Source organism: Bombus huntii, chromosome 11, assembly GCF_024542735.1.
Source record: "Bombus huntii isolate Logan2020A chromosome 11, iyBomHunt1.1, whole genome shotgun sequence".
NCBI lineage: Eukaryota > Metazoa > Arthropoda > Insecta > Hymenoptera > Apidae > Bombus > Bombus huntii.
Genome location: NC_066248.1, coordinates 2,269,071 through 2,289,320, shown reverse-complemented (window position 1 = coordinate 2,289,320; position 20,250 = coordinate 2,269,071). Strand labels below are relative to the sequence as shown.

Genomic DNA, 20,250 nt, shown 5'->3' with positions numbered 1-20,250 from the left:
AACGATCCAAATGAATTGTATAACTGAATAAATATTGCTATCTGTTATCATGAGTTTTTAGAACGTGGGAATTCGTTCAGCGCGGTTTTAAAAGCTTCAGCTTTGTTCTACGCTTTGTGAAAAAGATAACAATAAGCAACGAATGAATAGACAAATACAATATTAAATATACTTTAAAGCTGCAGTATTAAAATTCAAATTGAAACATTTATTTAAAATCTAAATACGAATGTTTTTCAAACGCGTCGCCGATATGAATCAAAAGTTCAATTCTGGATTAACCTAGATCTAAATTAGACTCTACAACTTTTTCAAATATCAGTGGATCATCTACGTGAATCTACTATCTCAAAGAAACCCTCAAGTATAAATAAGCGTCAACGATCGAAAACTTTAGTAGATCCACCAGCCCTTGATACGAAACTACCTAAATATCTAGTTACCAGTAACCGATGTATCACGCTACTGGTATTTGATATTTACTCCAACCCCTATGTTCCACTACAATAAATATAATAAATGTATTTTGTAATCACGGTCCACTTTGAAGACTAATTGTAAACTACCAAGTTAATCTGGTAAAATCAAATATCGGAAGCATGATTGTCATTTCAAGCATCGATGTTCGTACCGCTAAAAGAAATTATAGAACACGTAGAATTACTGTTAATTTCGAGTTGAATTGTTCTTTGGCGAACCGCTGGATAATATGTAATTAACCACTGATTGTCGTGTGATGTTTCAGACGAATTCACGGGCCGTTCGTGTTGCGAAACGAGCCGCGATATCCAGTGACTCGTACGCCGATGAGAGAAAGGACGCGGTTCGCGCGAGTGTTAGCACGCGAACGATCGATTACAGGGCTCGATCGGACATCGTGACTCTGTCTGGTCGTTCGGTGGTAAGGCAAGTCGATGGCAATGGTGTTGCACGAAGTGATGACCTTCTGCGTGGCCGAATTCGGAAGAAGCTCATCTCTGTGTTGCCCCTTACTATTGACGCATACGTACAGAAGACTGAGGTGTATCATTCCGCACTCCAAACAACATATCGCTTATCCACCATAAGGTAAGGAAATGTTTTTTCTACGAAGACCATAGATATGAAATCGATAGAAAAATAAAAGTATAATTATTATGATAGTTACTTTTGAAATATACAGGTTTGATTGATTTTAGTACTTTTATTTTAGCTCTTGTTGGAACGTTTTACTCTTTCTAAAATTCCAGTACGATCAAACCTGGATATCGCTATCAATGATCTAAGTTTATGTACCATCGATATGTTCATTCGTCGTCGGACGAATTTCCGTTAAAAATTATCTGTTCTGAAAATAGATTATCTCTTGGAAAATTATACGATCTCGTAAAAAAGAAGGGCTTTTGTAGTCAACGTCATACGCTTTTGAATGTGAATGATATTAACGTCGAACTCGAGTATTCAGCTTTATGAATAATTTTTTATTCACCTTGATCGGATATATGATAGAACTTTTAAATATATTTGCATAATTCGAACAGGAAGATATTGTTTTGTAAAGTTTCTCATACATATGGCACGAACGTATTTTATTTATTCGTCAAGTGTTTTATATGACGTGTTCCTCCGCATTATTTCTTAAACCGTTTTATAAAAGCTCAGAAGTATAAGTCGTAGAAACTTTTGCATGACGGAACTCTGGTACATTTAAGCAATAATTCTTACACAAATTATCTCCTAATTCTAATTGAAGGGAAACAAGCACGGATTTAAAGATTTTATATAAACTACAAAATACTATAATTCAATTATTATATCACAGTTTCAACATCATAATTTACCTTCTTATAAAATTTATCTACCATTCGTCGTATCAAAATAGGAAATTTCTTCAATCACATGAAATATAGAAGTAATTAGATTATTGTCCATGTTCAATTAATCATGCTTCATCGTCGTACGCGGAATTCGAAAATTATAGATTAAATTTCCTTCGTTTCTGGTGACGTGCGAAATCAGCTTTAAACACGATCGATGAATGACCGATCTATACACGAGACCTGTACATTATATTATTTATCAAAGTTTAATGAAATTCACTGCGCAGAATCGATTGCAACGAAATTTCGCGCACGAGTATACATATAATACACGTTGGATCAACGTATCGTCGTGCGATGTGTTCGAAAACAAACATGCAGCCACGGCGTGCAGAAAGGATGAGCTTCTCTTTCATTTGAGCTTGGCGTCGCTTGATTTGTATTTAAATTTATTCGAGGCTGTTTAACGCGTTCCAGAAACGCATCGCGTCGTAACTCGCATCGCTTTCGAAACTTCCATCGCTTCCGAAACGATACATCGTATCTCTGGAAGCGGTAGAAAATTCGAGGCCACGGGTTAGTCATTAAAAAATTAATTGCGGCATGCGATCTTAACGTATTACCATTTACCTGTTGCGCGTTCGTGACGACGTGTAAAAAGACGCGGTACGATCGAGTCTCGTGAACTGTCTGGTATTACACGGAGGTGGAAACAAACCTGCGATAGAATCGATTGCGATACTTGGTTTTTCTATGAGAAAGTTATCCGGGTTGATCCTATTGTGGACAGTTAATTATAACAGTTTTCGGTTAAGCTTCCACAATATCAATTGTATCATAGTTTCGTCTTTACTCGTGTCCAACAAAAGTTTTCTCATCTTTTCCTTGCCTTTCTTAGTGTAGCGATTCGCATTAGACGAACTAGTATTATATCGGACAGAGAACAAAGCTCACAGGCAGACGTGTCTAAAAGAAGTCTCGTAGGTCGGCCAATCGAACGATATTTGTTAATCGTTGCAACGCCATTACGGGACAAACAACGCAGTTTACTTGGTTAACATCGTTTGCGCGGAAGTAATGTTTGCTTTCGTCAGCGACCCTTGCTTTAAACGAGATTATAGGCCGCAAAGGCGAGCTTTTATTTTTATCTCTATTCACTCCGCAGATCGTGATCTGGCTAATAAGCGTTTTCCGGATGCTATTCTAACCCTTTCTTGTGTACACACTAAAAAGCCGTGACATTTTCCCCCCAGTCGCCAATCGCCTTTTTACGAACTTCTACGTGTCATATTCAAAGGGCCAAATTTTCCTATTCATATCGAGGTACTACCAATTAATATTTAAGTTAAATTACGTTTGGACTTAATTAATCAGTGTACTAAATGCTACAATAAATACAATGGCGATACTTTTTGTGGCCATTCTTTTTACTTCGCTTATTATGTTTCATAAAATATTTGTAGCTATATAATGTTGTTAAAGATCTAAAGTCATTAACAGTGTCTCATAGGCAACATATTGCGCAACAGAATTACCACCGAATAATTACTGCGCGTGACATTTGCATATACACGGCACTCGGTTCGTAGTTATTTTCGTTATTGTTCGTAGAATGTAATGTTTCTAAACAGTCGGTTTCCACTAGAATTGCATGTTTCCAACCCGCCATACATCGCGCTCGACGACACGTGATTAGCAGCTAGCGCTTCCTAATAGAGAGTTTTAATCGCCGTTTGTGTCTATTCTGTTAATGCCGTTAATTATTCTATCGTGACGAACAAAATCGTTTTTCCCCTTGATCGTATAGTATCTTTTTCCGTGGAAATAGAAATAAACATCTCGAGAACTTTTAATCACGGATTGTATTTTATAACTTGGCTTATATATACGTTGTGTTGACACAAATTATCATAGACACATAATTAATAGTTAGATAATCGATTAGACGTTTTTCCTTCTTGTTTCACGCGACAATAATTATTTTCACAAATTGCAACTTGTTTCTCGTTAACCTTTTCTTCGTGAACGAAAGTCTACCTCTGTAATGGTTTCTGTAAAGCGAATATTCGGTATGGAAAAGTGGTTTAATGCGATCGACGGCATAACGAGCTTGTCAGCAAGCTAGAAAGATCGTGTGTTAATTGTTATCGAGTATTAATTAATTCTTTCGAGTAAACGTCATTTTTTTATCTTCGTTAAGGTTTAACGAGGAAAAAAATATGCCGATAACTGTTATATCAAGTAAAAAGTTGAAAGATTCGAAATTTCTTTCTCAACACAGTTTTGTTAGATTTTAACCAGCATTAATTTCACAAAATATCATTTTTATTTTGCGAATTGTTATTTGCGTTTTGTATTAAATACTTATAAGTTCAAGTACGTAGTCGTTCGTTTAATTCGGGTCTGCTTTCGGTTTCAATCGGTTACAAAGATCGACAAAGGGAAGACCTGAAAGTTTGCTTGCCAAAGGACATTGTAGTTTTGTAGAAGAACATTAGTCTCGTTTAATTACTTTTACTTTTCGCCTAGTCCCTCAAAGAGTTGGCAGAATATCAAAAACTCTTTGCCCCTTTGGTTCCTACATCGTTCCATCATTTGCATTCTATTTGCCTTTCTTTTTGCATCGACGAAACATCTTGTTCCTGCATATGGATCGTACAACTTGGTAATGCTATATATCGCTTTCAGTTTACATATATAATCACAGCATATCGGGTTAATCGAAACATTTGTGCGAGGAGACGTTGGTTTTCGATGGAAATTTGATCGAATCCGAATCACGAACTAACGAGCAATCTGGACAAACGAGGCTAATTCATGCGGCCAACTGTCGTGAAAACTCGAGGCACGAGCGTTCTAGAAACGACCGTGTATCTATACGCGTTCTCCGGTGAAGCTTAAATACTCGCAACCTACGTGAAAGCTTCAACCTCGTCAATGAAATGGAGATATAATGGAACGAATTGGGATGGAACGAGGTGACGTGTATTTCGCGAGTATACTCGCACTTTACGCTTGGGCCTGTGTTCTCTTTTATATTTGAAAAGCAGGACGACAAACAGAGCTGTGGCATTTTTGTTCATTTCATCGAAACGTTATGAGAAAATCGAGCGTTCATTGGGTATTTCAATGAACATACGAACCACAACTGCGGAGAGCCATCCTTTTTTCTCCATTTTTATTTCCTATTTGGTTTCGGGGGATTAGGAGATTCTCAACCGAAACCTAACACTTTTTGCTCGATTGGTTTATGGTTTCGCATTGGAGGTTCGCGGTATGTTTGACTGTGAATAAAGCGAACCGTCGAAGTGGATTGGATTTATATTGTTATGGGAACGTTTTACGTTTGACGAATATATGATATAACTTCTTGATGTCTTTTAATGCTTTTTATTGCTGTTCGTGGTTTGAATCGTAATCGTTGGATGTGTAAATTTTATTTGTTCCAGGGAAATAGTTTTTAAGCGATTTGCATTGAGCGTCGTACGATATTTTTATTCTTAATTTGCATATTCATTCTCAGCTCCACGGTTACGATGCTCCTCTTTTTGTATTTTATAAAGATGTTCATTGATTTTCTTGTAGTCTCGTTTTCGTATAGTCGGATATTCCCTACGTCTTTGAAGTTTCATCGCCAAACGGAATTCTCTTTTTTCATCGCGAGTAAAGTTTCTCGTGTTAAAGGGGATGCTTTTGCATGATCTCGTTCCTTCGTCTTCTGAGACGTTATCACAATGCATGGCATGGACCTCTGTTTGCCTTTTGACGTTACCTCGTTTTATTGTTGGACGGTCTTGGAATTTTTATGGTTTAAAGAGGAACTTCCCGCCACTATGCATGTTCCGCGTTTTATCGTCGACGGTTCTCCCGATAGCTAAAACGTGACAAACTACAAACACAACGGAAAATATTTTATCCCTTTCTTCATCGATATCTTCCATCGTGAAAATTTTCCTTCATTGAATTTTTTCAATTGAATTTTTCATAAACAACACGTGTACCGTATGTATAGCATAGTATTCGAATGAAAGATTATTAATTGATTTCTGAGAGACGAAGTCCTCGTGTGTATACGCGTATGTGTATGAGTGTGTGTATTTGACATTCTTTCTATAAACTCGGGCTACAACTTTTTCAACAACCTGCATAATCCGAAGAAACTTGGGAAGACAATGTTTAATCTGCGATGCATTATTAAGAATCGATCCGCGTCATACTTTGCCGACTGATTCCATAGGATCTTTCGATCACGAAGTTCTCACGATGGATCGGGTCTAGCGTCGTATAATTAACTTTTAAATATTTGCTCGCAAAAGAGAGGCGGAGATAGGATTTTAATCGCGAACGGTATTTTTCATCGTGCATGTATGTATGGAATATACGTGATCAGATCGAGCGGAAAAAACATTGAATGGCGCAATCTTGTCTTTCATGTTCCGGGTCACGACCTGGGATGCGCGTGTGCCATTGGATCTTTTTAAAGATTTTTTCCTTGTGTCCATTTCAGCTTTCTTTGGTCTTGCACGTATGCTGTCGTTGCTTTACCGAGAAACTCGTATTTGTTCGAACGTATAATTTATTTTGATGCGTAACAGACAAGGAAACGTATTTGTAATCAACGGGCTAACCCGACATTTGGGACGTCGTTTGTACAGGATCATTTGCATGTCCGTTTCATTCGCGACTGATTTTCTCCGACATTAGGAACAGGTGAGCCGTCAAGCTTTGACATATTTCCGCAACTATTCAGTCTCGTTGCTGCGGTTTGATAAATCCTAGTCGTCCATGCTGACTCATTAGCATAATAGGGGTTAATTTCTAAGCAATGGACAGGTATATGCGTCGACGTATTAACAAGCTCGAATTTTTGGTATTATAAGTTTCAAAAATGTGGAAAAATAATTAAATACGGGCGAAGATAAATGTCTCGAAAGACATAGATTTAGATTTTGGACACCGGGTATAGCGTTCTGGTTAAGCTTAACGAAGATATATTATTTTCTTGCAAAATGTGAAATAGATGCAGCTTTTATGATAATGTCAAGACGAATGTTAGCTATCACGGTAACGTGACTTTGAAATTCCAAAATCTACAGCACGATTCACATTTTCGTCTTTATTACGAGTTATTGATGTCTAATGCTCTAAAACTAGCGGTGCTTTCAGCTGGATTTTCCCCTTATCCCTCTTATAAATCCGTCACGGTAAAAAAATTCTTCTCGTGAATGGGACGCTTTGTCATTTCGCCTTTCAACTAATTTCAGAATACGTCAAGATGGGAGGAAAAGTTGGAGAAAATTCAGCATAAACCAACTCGTTTCTCGTCTTATCTAATTTCTTGCGTATCTTTCATCTGGTTTATGAAAAGCTACGTTCTAAAGATAACTGTACCACTTTTTGCTATCGTACGAAAATATTTGAATTTCGAATCGTTTAAATTGAATTGTCCTGTGTAATACTTTAAATTAATATCTGCGATATTATAAGCACTAAAAATTAAAGCAATAAAATTAAAATTAAAATTTTAATAAATTTCAATAAATCCGAAGCTTTTCATCAATACGATTTACTTCTACTTTTTGGTTGTAAATGCGTTTGTTAACAATGCTGGTCTTTAGCGCTACTTTATCGATGCATTGTCGTATTTGCTACAACTTTTAGTTTAGACATCGTCGTAGTTTACGGATTTTGCGTTGGCCACCATTTCCTGTACAGTGAAATTACTTTCTTTGTTGTATAAAAGCAATGCTTTACGGCAGCTTACGTCAAATAGCGTTACGTATATTAAGAAAAATCTAAGTGGACTAAAGTAAACGTATTTTCTTGTTAAATAATGCATCAGTGAAATAAGTTGATTATGATATAATACTGGTTTAACGACCAACGAATCCACTATCTTTTAATAAACATAATTATTACACAGTGAATAGAAAATTATTTTTTAATCCACAATACATTCAATAACGGAAGTGGCATTTCGCAAAATCAAGAAGAACGAAAAATCTTTTCCATAAGCTTCTTTGCTTCTTTTGAAACCAGTTGTTTAACAAGATAATATTTTCTGATAATATTTGGTGTCATGATAGTTCCATTATTCCGATAACACGTTTGTCTCTAGAATACACACGCTTCTCCCCTGGACATTTTAAACAATTTGAAGATAGAACACATCGACGCCGAGAAAGATGGTCCACAAATCTCGACGTTACATCAGAGTCAGATATATCGTTTTTCTCAGGAATTCTGTCCCGGATAAGTCGGTGCATATAATCAGAATCGAGGAATACGCTATTTTCAAGTGAAATCTTATTTCGTTCAATGTTTAAAGAGATTAAATAATTCCACGTTTTCCGTAGAAATAATTTCTGCTTCGTTTTAATATGATCTCGAAGGATGACACACGTCCATGCTACTTGAGGTCGGAATTTGAGACGATCCTTAGTTCAGATAGTCATTAAAAGATAATTAGTGATTAAAAGTTTGCCGACAAGAGTTGAACTTTTCTGCCACTTTTTGCTCGAGTTAGTCTCAGAACGGTTCGAATAGCGGTTCATTAACGAAAGAAATCACGAATACTTAAGCGGGTTCTTGAGTTTTTACAATTTTCTTTTGAATCTCTTGCAACAACGTGTAAAATATACTTCTTCGGTATTTAAAGATATAACGTCGTGATGGTATTAAAAATATTATTATGTCGATTATAACAATAAGTGCTCTAGATGAGAAACGGAGCAGATAGCGATTATTTAATGCAATCAAATTTATTTTACGTATGTTACATGTACAATTGGTGTTTAAAGAGTAATCGTCTAATGGTCCAAGATAAAAAGGACTACGTTGTTCTGGTCGATTCTGCTTGGGGATAAACCCCACGCGAATCACCCCTTGCGGGTGAAAGTTAAACTTTACCTCGAGAGTATTGCTAATTTAAAACGCCACATTTCCTGCCAACTAGTTGCATTCATTTAAATCACCTACCAAATGTACAGGTCTAATTACAACCAAAGCGAAGAGGGAAAAACATTTTTCAATAATCGTACGATTAATGGAAATTGTTTAATAAAACGATCGACGTGCAATCTTTTGATATCGATGCTCTATTTGTCGACGATTAATTTAATCGAATTGTAATAATATTACAAATGTATTAAAGTAAAACTAATATCTTCATGCCATATATTACTTGACATAATATCAAGGGGTTGATCGTTCCTCTTTGTCTCTGGTCTTAATGTGGCATTTTAACGCGTTCTTCTTATAAAATTATAACGACGATTAAAACGATTGAAACTCGTTTTGTCTCGATGAGAGTCGAGACGAGTTCTGGGTCAAATTCTCGCGGAAAGTTAGCAAGAATGGGCTATACTATTCAAGGATTCACCATTATCTCGAAATGTCAACGAAACGAACGGTCGAGCGAATTCGAATTTTCCATGGAACGGAGCAGTCGTGGAGATAAAACTTGTCGTTAGGTTAGCTTCGTGACGTAGTGGAGTGGTCCAGGATCATCTGGTGTGTATTCGTGAGTAACGTTGGTCGTAGTGAAGGAAACCGGAGCGAAGTAGACCGCGTGGCTTCTAGTTGGAAGTAGAAAGGGTCGATAGCCCTGGTCGTACGGCGCTCGCGCCATCAGCATGCCATAGGCTGTTACGAGAGCACACACGCGCGCGCGCGTTTCCACGGCTCACTGTGTACACAGCAGCCATGGGTTTTGAATCGCGAGTCCTCGTGATCATGTCGATTTCGGCGTTGTTCTGCCGTCTGGTTATCTTCAAACGTATGTGTTTGCTGATTTGATTGATAAACACCATTGTATTTTGAAATGTTTGCGTTCATGATGGCTATGGATTATCGACAGGCAGATTAGACCGAGCGGATTAAGAATTTTCTACGATTAATTTCCACGGTAATATTTGGAAAGATTCGGCGAGAAACTACTTCGAGGATGTTCCCTTGATTCGTTCTTACCATTCTGTAAATTTCATCTTTACATTTTTCATAAGATTCTATGAAATGTATCAACTGTGTACCGAATAGCAAGTTAAGGATTGTGCAACAAATTATTCGGTGACGCGAACGGAGCATAATCTTTGTTTCACATGGCACTAAAATATCATACTGAAAATCGTGCATGAAAGTCGCGCGGTACACGTTTTATCATCATTACTAGCGGGTTTATCGGTAACGTGGTTTCAGGGTATTGCGTAGCATTGCGAGAAATTCCCCTAGAGGGAAACGTGCCGAGACTAGAGGGGGTTGAAGGATTTATAGGAGGAGTAACCCGGATGCTCGAAGTTGAGCCTTCAAACGAAATGTGATTGCAAGTAGAAAGCGACGTTTTTGGACCGACAATCGGTCAATAGTAGGAAGGCGAAAATCAATGCGTCGTGACGGATGGAACTGTAAATATCACTGTCGATATTTCTGGTAAATTATTTTTACGAAATTTTACTTGTAAAATTAATAATACAGAGAGTAAATAGGCAGAACTATACTACGAATGAAACGTATCCTGTTGTTTAAAAGCGAAAACGTCGAAATACAGGATATCTTTGTTCGGTCAATATTTCGATATCGCTGTTTACGCGTTGTATCATATCGTGTACCGTTGTATCATTGTATACCATAGTGTAGTTCACGTTATTGATATCGCGCGGTATTTTTTTCTCTAGAAATTACGTGTGATCTGCAGTTTGAAAATACCGTTTAACGTAACTCTCCGTGGAACATTTTAGTATTTTGTAATATTTTTATAATATGGGGAACAAATACGAATTTGCATTTAATGGAAATACAAGCGGAGATAAATCCTAGAAATCTAGACGAAGTTGAAAATTGAAGAAAATATACAGGATTAGTGTGTGGGACATTCTTTGGCAAGGATACGTTAAATGACATTTAGCATAATTTAGGTAACATCTGTGGAAGAGCAACGAGTAGTCAAAGGGTCGAGAAGCGTAGGGTACAAATAGAATAAAAAGTTTAAACAGCGAATAATTAAGCAGTTGCCTCGTGCAGCTTAAAATGCCACAGCTTAATAATATTAATATGATATCGAGTTAATTCTCATCTGGAACGTCTTTGTAAATCTTCCAGCAATTTCTATTTCTCCTACTATTCCAGTTGCAAATTATATTTTACGGACCATGTGTTTATAAAGACAAATTTAATAAGAAATATCGTACGATAATATTTATAAGAATATTTATAAAACGTAAGTATTTCGTAACATTAATGATATTTTCTCATATGAGGTTGCTCACAATTATTCCATAAACATTGTGTATTACAAAGGAAGAAAATATTGGGACTATCGCGTGTTGATTTAAAATGTTAAACTGTTTAAACTGTTGGCCATGTATATATATATATACATATCTGGTATGCCACTGTTAAGTGATTTGTTACTTGGTCGCGTTTAGTTTAGGAGTTCGGCCCAGGAAATAAATGGATTACACAGTGTGTGAAGTTAACCGCGACAATTTGGTTATACACATTAGAAAATTTGAGTAGGGAATAATGTGCTTAACGCGACGTTGTTACATTTTCTAATTGCGTTGGAAAATAATACTAGAGTAAGAAGCAGTATTAAATTAAAAATATTCGGAAATACATTTTTAAATGAACATCTTATACAATTATAAAGCAGTATCATTCGTTTGTAAAAGTGGAGAAACGTAAGAAAGACCATTTTTTTGTTATAATATAAGTTACACGATGATAAACGAGATACGTAATATCAAACGATTGAAAAATGATTAAATCACCCACGAATGGTCAATTTATATTCGACCATTTCAAAGTTAAATTCATTTCCTTAAGACTCGCGTCCTAAAGTGCTCATCAAGTTCATCAATTTCACGATACAACGTGATTTAAAACACGATAAAAGAGTGCAAACGAATACAATAAGCAAGTAATGGTAATCAAAACTGAAAAACGAGCATTAGATTCGATTCGCGAGAAGAGAAGATTTCATGTCCGATAGGCGAAATCTCGCGGTAACGATAACATCCTCCGTGTCTTACAATTTCCAGAAATGTCAAGGAGCTTCTCATTTCGTGATATAGATTCGCAACAATTTATATCCGCTTCAAAGACAGTTTCCTTGTATTTTCCTTTGCGTCATCTCGCGAAACGTCTTGTTATTTCGCGGAAAGTGTTTCCTAAGAGAACATTCTGTTCCTTTAACAAAGTTTCGTTACTGATGAAAATGCTTGCCTCCGTGACGAGTTTTCGTCACGCCTGTGTTTCGCGAATTTTTCATTGCCTTCTATGAGAAAGTTTCATCCTTTCGCCTGCTGAAGTTCTATTTCTTTCTTTTTCCTTTTTCTTTCGTTGTACAGGGAAATGTACGATTATGTTAAATTCTGCTTTCTTTCCTTTATAGATGTATATTCGTTCCCTTTAGCGTTATGCGTATTTTTTTTTTAAGTCGCTAAACATAAATATCGTTGTAAATATGAAGGTTTCGTGCTTTTAGAAGTTTCCAAATTTTTCACACCGAGAGACTAACTTTTAATCTACCTTGTCGCGAACTATCGTCGATTATCGTATTGTTGGTCTACAACGTATTTTTAATTCTTGTTGTTCCTGCGAGAACTTCTTTAAAATTCGCTTGCGATTACAGTTTCAAACTTAGTTTAAGAATAACGAGTTGTTATAAATATTCTTTATACGTTTTTCATTTAATTAGACCGCGTTGCGTGGTTTCTCTTCGGAAACTTTGTGTCGACAACAGGACGCTGCACTAGTTAAGATCGATAAAGAGATTACTATTTGGTTCCATTAATATTACTTTTCAGCTACTCAGAGTCCGAAGTTTCACGAAAAGAATAATAGGATATCCCAAGGAAGTTTCGCACGATTCTGAAATACGGTGCAGTCGAAGATGTACGAAACGCTCGATGATAAACGACCAGAGAAAACAAACTTGATTAATAAACTTAATCGTCGAGAAAACGACAATGATTTACCTCCAAATAAATATTAAAACGTAGAAGTAAAAAGTAAATATACATTTCAATATTTAAATTTCGATTTTCATCGATTCTTTGTTTATTAAAAAAGAAAAACAAAAATTCATCAGAAATTCCGTTTGTCCATTGCTGTCGAAACTTTCCAAGTTTCAATTTAAATGCAAACATAGTGTCGATAAAGGGCAGTCATTCCGCGACGACCGGAGACTTGTTGAATATCGCGTTTAATATTGTGAGAATTCCGCGTGCGTTGAAGCAGAGCCGGTCAGACAATCGGGTGAGCGCACAGACGACAAAACATTTTTATGAACCAACATAAACGGTGCTCGTCGCGGCCGGTTCGCATCAATCGCTGTTGAGGGCGAGCGCACGATCGATCGGCGGAGAAGCAGTCGAGAGAGCCGACCTGTAAAAGGTGAAATCTTCGTTCATGCAAGCTCTACGCCTTTAGAAAGCGAGGAACACTTGTTGCCCGGTTTCGTTTCTCGAACCTGACGAGTGTCTCGTGCGTGAGACAACGGCACGTAAATAATTTCGCGCGACTTTTCCACCCGTGTGTGGAATTCGTACGCTATCGCTTTCATCCACGTCGAATCAAGCTTGCGTGTTGAACGAACTTTACCTCTTGCATCGCAGGCCTTTTGCTTCTCTTACCGCGATCGCACGTTCGTTCGCTTTTCTCTTTTAAAATATAGTTGCTTACGAAAATATGCGAATATTTATGTTATAGGAAACCTTTTACGAATAAATTGTGCACGTTATACGAAATATCGATTACGTTAGGCGGGAGGAAACGAAAAGGGAAACGGCTGCGAGGTGTGAATTTTACGGATGAATCGTGAGAATGGTGTGAATTATATGGATTTATCGCGGGGATCGTGTGAATTGTACCGAAAACGATGAGATGTGTTAATGTATGTGTAGATATACTGTAATCGTGAGGAGGTATTTGAAGCGTTGCGTTGTTTATGCATTCGATTTGCATGAATTTTGGTTTGTGTGATAGAATGGAAGGTATTGTAGGTCGTTGTTTTAAAGATTAGGCAGATTTAGCATGGAATAACTGTACCATGTACGTATATAATTTACAATACAGTTTCGCTAAGCTTAGCTTTTTAATTCACCCAACTTAACTTTTCAACGTTGATTCTGATTATTTTATTTCGTTTCATTTTACATTTTTGTAGATGTATTTTTGTATAAGCACGATAAATTTATTATATTTATTTCCTCGTGGTATAGAAAAGTATAAAATAACCAATAGTATAAACTATTTGTCGTGTTATATTTGATTTTGTCGTGGACCAATATTTGATGAAAAATGAAAGTTTTAAAAAGAGAGAAAAAGTAATATGACGAATGGAATATTGGTGATCTATAGGATTGAACGAGTTAGGGAGAAGTTGACAAATTGCGAACATGATTGGGAATGGCATACCAGAAATTGGATTATTAGCCAGTTCAATTTAAGGGATCTTGTTTTATCTGCTTCGATCAGAGTTTCTGCTTTTCCCCGATGAAATTCCGTCATAGTTTTTCTTCGGAATGGGTGTTACTTTGACCCAAAACAATATCAGTTCGTTCTCTACTAGATTACTATCGTGAACTAAAACGTACAAGTTGTTCGAAAATTCCCAATGCAGTTTAACAAGTAAGAACGAATTGGAGTTAAGCAGTAGATCAAGGATCTCCGTATAAGAAAATATAGGTATTATTTTTGTTACGAATTATCAACTAAATAGCGATCGGTCAGGTTCAACCGATCGGTTGATATCGCCAACCTTGAATGAGTTAACGTTCAATGTGAAGGTAAATTGAATATATCGAGTGTTAGTATGGTTTGGTACTTTATTCGTACTTTTAGTATACACGAAGACTTTTTGACGTTCTGATCACAACTGTTACGACCGTTCGCGGAGAGACGCGGTCGCGAGGAAAACGCGTCAGCGAGAGGCGTAAATTCTCGCTACGATTCGGTTAATCGACGCCGCGAAGTAGTCGTTCCCCTGTTTCGGTTAAGATAACAGAGGTGGTTGAATGAATATGACACAGTCTAGTAAGTTATATTTCACCGTTTATTCCAACAACTTATAACGAAGGCAGTTACGCTGGTGCGTATGTACGAGATGAGTGAGTGACTGATTTACGGGTGTGTATACCCGGTCAAAGGATGTTGACCGTTCGAAGGATGTAAAATCAGTACTGTCTTGGGAGACGATGCTGTGTCGGAGGAAAGCTAAGGATGGGTGTGTCTAGCGCACGGGACCATCGGATTTATTGGTGACGATTTTAGTTAAGAGAGTGAGGGAAATAGGCTTCGTTGTTAATTGGTTAAACGAAGGGTCTTAACCGCCCTCGAGAGAAAGTGGGTAGTGGGAGGAAAGTTGCATCATACGTGAGAAAAACCAACTTTCCCTTGTCAAGCCGTGGTAGACAATGGTCTTTAGGAATGCTTCGGAAACAGACGTTTGTTTGGTTTGAAGAACCTCTACTAGGAAATTCCTGAGATTTATGGAAGGTACTTGAGACTATTGAGGGTACGCAGTGAGTATCCGAAGACATCTGGTTGCCATCTTGCCCGCGATGTGTGGCCTGGGCTAGGTAGAGTGTTACGCGACGTAACAGGGGGGATGCATTGTCCGAGTCATAAACTGACGGCAACTCTAAATCCCGAACAATTTTATCTTTTTCTTCCGTACGGAAGAAATCATTTTATTGATGATTGGATGAATGGATGAAAACATTTTATTGACATCTCCTTTGTATGTTTCTCTTCTTTTAAATGATATACCTAAAAGCATATATTTTAGCCTCTCTTGCTGTTTACACTACATTACGTACATTTTTAGTACGTGAGAGAAAAATAGGGCGTCGAAGGATTTTCAGTCTATTTATTCTGATTTATTTCGGTAAAACGAATAGTCAGGAAATTTATTCGTTGAATTCAATGAGTAAAGCGAGATAGCGAGCCTACCTATCGTGGTCGTAAATTCTGTATGCGAGCAATTTCATTACTGCGAACGTTGTATAACCATAGTCGCTATTACTGTTTTAACCTGTTATCGGCGTAATGTAAGTCCTATTGCGTTTAATTATTCAGTCTGCCCCATCTCCCTCGTAAATAAAACTGAAGGTGTGTCAATGGAACGTTAATGCCACGCTGAAACGCAAATTCTTTCGTATTATTACGTAACCTGCCATTTATTTATCGTTACCATCAAATCTTCTCCAATTAAGTACGCTATATGTCTCTAATCGATAAATAATGGAAAGAAGAAGAACGACACCGTTATTTAAAAAATGCTTATTAATATATCAACGATCAACTGAGAAGAATTAAGAAATTGTACATTTATCACGACGTCGTAGAATCGTATCTTAAGAAAAATGATTACAAATAATTTCTTATTTTCATTCATTTCCAAGATATTCATTTATATCGTATAAAGGTATTCGTCTGAGTTTTATAACAAAAATATTCCACTAATCGTTCTTGTACGTTGTCAACGACAATCCACTCTTTCGTCACTCTTAAATGACATAAATATATTGAATGGTAGGAACTGGATACAGAGGGGAACAAAAATACGCAATAAGAGAATATCGAGACCGCTGTATTTACCGATGCGTTTAAGCGACGATTAATGTCAGTCGCAGAAAGTGACGGACACAGCTCGCTAAGTATCCCAGCAAATTAAAGCATACGTCAATTAAAAGTCAGCGTACTATGAAATTGTAACGCGACTTCTTCCACTACGAATGGAATCGAACGCAGATCCCTAAATAAACGACACGGCGTTGATAAATGGTATCCTTGTTTTCTTCTACCTTGGTTAGCCATCTATAAACCTTCACATTTACATCAGTCACAGTCGCCTAAATCACTTTGAAAAGATAACGTCGTAAATGAAATTTACACGAACTTTAGAATTTTGTCAGTTAAAAACATCAACTTATCAACTTTACACGCGGCTAAATATAAGTTTGTATCAACTCAGGTAATTGTTAAACATCGCTTAGGCAACGCAAATAGATATGTAGGAATTTTACTTCAAACATGTCGTCGATAATGGAAGAGACTTGGTTAACTCGGAGGGGATTACGCTCGATAGATTTCACGTGGAAAATTAGAAACTTTCGTTACAATCTTTCCGATACATCGGGAAACATTGATTGGAATTTATCGTTGAAATATTACCAATCGAGGGCGCGTGGTAAACAAAAGCTTGAAAATGTTAGAAGCTAGAGATATTTTCTGCATGTTCAATATACATTGATCGTTAATGCTACAAAGAAATTCTACGCGGTAACGTTTAAAGGAAATATTATTATAATACCTGAATTTATAATTATTTTCAGACACGTTAAACGATTTTTTAAATGGATAATTCGTGCGAAGATGCAAGTAAAAAATAATTACGCGATATTAGAGGACGAGAAATTGAATTAAAATAAAATAGCATCGTATCGTCGAATAGTTGCAGAATTATAGAACGCGTTTAACATTTAATTAGAAAATTCTGTCTTCTCAGCATAGAGATGAATCGAGTCCTAAGCACGAAGATTTACCAGATCGAATCCTCTTAAGACCACTATCTCCCTCGACAGGAGCTACCGTTCTCTATTCGTTTACAGTAGATACGGGGAGATTGTTGGACAGCTTTCGGATTGGATTAGCCGGCGGAGTACGTGAGAGCCCCAGCGACATTCCACCTTTCGATCCGTCGAATCCCTTGGCCAAAATGGATACAGACAAGCCGCAGGAGACGGTTTGACTCCGACTTGTGTTTGACCGCTTAATTTATGCGCGCTAAAGTACACCGAAATCATTTCCCTGGTTTTATTCGGTTGCGTCTCTCATGTGGACGATCTTTCAAACGAATTATCGTCGAGATGTTATGCGATGTTAGGCAACAAATCGATTTTTGAATGTAGAACGAACTATTATCGAGAATATTAACACTGAAAATACTTATATTTCTTCTTAAACCAAAAGAAAAAAAAAAAAAAAAAGACTGGAAGTCAGGCATTCGAAAGAATCTTAAATGTCAAGCTCCGGAAAAATACTTGCGTAAAGTACTTACTCTAAAAAAAAGGAGGCTGAGAAGCTCGTGAAAATCTTAAATTTCAACTACCCTCCAACTTACTAATCCATTTCAGACTCGACGGTGCAGTTACTCCGTTATCGCGTCTGATTTTTCACCACTTTCGTCACGTTCTCTCGTTATTTTCAATCTTATCCTCGTTTCCCTTATTTTCTACTGGATCGAATCTCTCTTATGGTCGATTTAAAACGTCGCCGTTATCATCATCCCCATTATCTTATCAAGAGGTTTTCGAGCGTTCCGCTTTCCATTTCTTTCTATTCCGTCGAATTGATCGGCGCTGATGATTTTCAAGGCGGCCCAAGTATCCAGCTATAACGATATTCGTATGCTAATTAAGCGTCGGCCATTCTTTCGTGACTCGATGGCTCGGGTAAGCCGACGCCATTTGTTCGTTACCTTTTCGCTCGCTTTACAGGCTCGTCCTACGCTCCACGGGTCAGGGTAAATCATGTGACGTCATAACAGGGTGTGGTGATTTACGTGAGACTTCGACATTACGGCTACCCTTGCATGAGTGCACCACATCCGTGTGACGAGTCGCAATTGGGCCAACACACGAGCACCTCGACGCAACTGAAACGCTTGAATTTTTGCTCCTCTCGCGGAACGACACGTCCTGCGACAATCGCAACCGGGAACCTGACTTAGCTTTTTCAAATTTCTCGTATTGTACGCTTCGCTTTATCCGTCATTTTCAAACGATTTTACGCATCCTTCAAAAATATAGAAATTACGCCAATCTTTCATTCGTACGTGCACTTTTCCCGCGTGTCTCGCGTGTCAAAGAGGCCGTCGCTTCAGGTCATTTGGCACTGCCTGAAAAGAGCGTCGTGGAAAAGGACCAGTTTCGCTCAATTTACACCATCGCGACGTAAAAACGAACGTCGGTAAGAAAAAGAAAGCACGCGTAGGGATAAGAAATTGGAAACACCGCATACAGATACACCAGTATCGTGATCAATCAAAGCGGCGTTTAATTTTTTTCGTCGCCAACGTTTCAGACGCGGATGCACTGCATCCCGTGTAGTTCGCGTTTCGTTTTTCGTTTCTTTCGAGTTGAACGGGTCTATTTACCGTGCCATCGCTTAGAATGTTCGGTTTTTCCGTGTCGTTCTTTGAAAGCTGATAAAACATCGTTATAGGCGATTAAACGATAGCAAAAAGGCTTGAACAGGATTACTTTCAACTGTTCATGGTGGTTGTTCGATCGGACGATACTTCTCTGGTTTCTAATCCATTTTAAGCAATCGGTCACATCGTATAAGCTATGGATTTAATCGTTGTTCACCGTCTATCTCATTTGTTAGCGAAGCAGATTCGTGGTCCATCAATCGCAAAGAAAGACGGAACGTAGGAAATTTTTTGAAAAATAAATTCCGCTCTGTTCTTTTATTTTCATCGAAGGAAGAAGGAGAAACCAGGAAAGAACACCAAGGACCCAAAGTTGTAGAATATTTCCTAATTAGACTACTCTAGTATCAAACTATAGTTGCTTGAATCGCAATAAACTGTTCTTACTGTAAGTATACGATTCTACAAGCAACGTAGTTGTTCGGACGATATACGAGTCGAGGTTATCAGCGATTCTACGGCATGGGAGATGGGAATTTTTACAAAGCAGTATGCTTCTTTGGTTCCTCTATGTTCCATTGTGGCTGTCCAAGTTATCCCAGGGTGAGTTTCATCGTCGTGATTTCAACGTAAGCGGCCATAAAGGCGTTAGTGTTAAAACGGTGCTCCGGCGAGGTAGACGTTGTTGAAAAGAGAACAAGAGAATCTCCGTGTGTTTGCTTGTATGGGTGTAGGTGGGCTGTCCAACGTACACACACTAACCGCAGACCTAATTGTCTGGCCGCTTGTGTGCGCGCTATTCGCACACAGTGTGTCTTATCGTATGCATTTAGGCCGGCGTCCCAACGTTCGCTAACGATCACTGTAAATGCAGATTTTTGGCCCAAGCTGAAAAACAACGGCATACTTTCACGCCAAGAAGTCGCCGCTGCGCTCTCTATTGTACAGAGGTAGCCGGTGATAAGAAACCTCGAATGCTGGATAAACAGCGTGAACTGAATAATTTCTTGGGATTTTCTTCTTCGCGAAAATACGATTTAGGGGATGAATTTTTGGCCATGGTCTGATTGGTTCGTTTCTTGCCGTTTGCACGAATATCGAGCGTACAGAATATTACGTTATTCTGGACACTAAATACATAACGCGATATTTTGTATTTTATTTTATAAATCGTTTCATTCGTTGAATTCGTTGTCATTTTGCTACACTGTCGAAAGATTAGAAATTTTGGTATTCATACCACTTTTCTTCTAAGCAGCTGCTGCGAAAAACAATGTTCAGGCAAATATTTGT

At 37.8% G+C, this 20,250-nt stretch overlaps 1 protein-coding gene across 5 annotated transcripts in view; it reads left to right on the top strand.

The window, feature by feature from the left end:
• The window catches only part of LOC126870992 (blood vessel epicardial substance-like), a 67,954-nt gene that overhangs the window by 3,780 nt on the left and 43,924 nt on the right, over positions 1-20,250 (top strand). For all 5 annotated transcript variants that reach the window (XM_050629302.1, XM_050629300.1, XM_050629298.1 and 2 more), the window contains exon 2: positions 746-1,068. The gene's annotated coding sequence lies outside the window, so the exon portion shown is untranslated. The remainder of the gene's footprint in view (positions 1-745; positions 1,069-20,250) is intronic.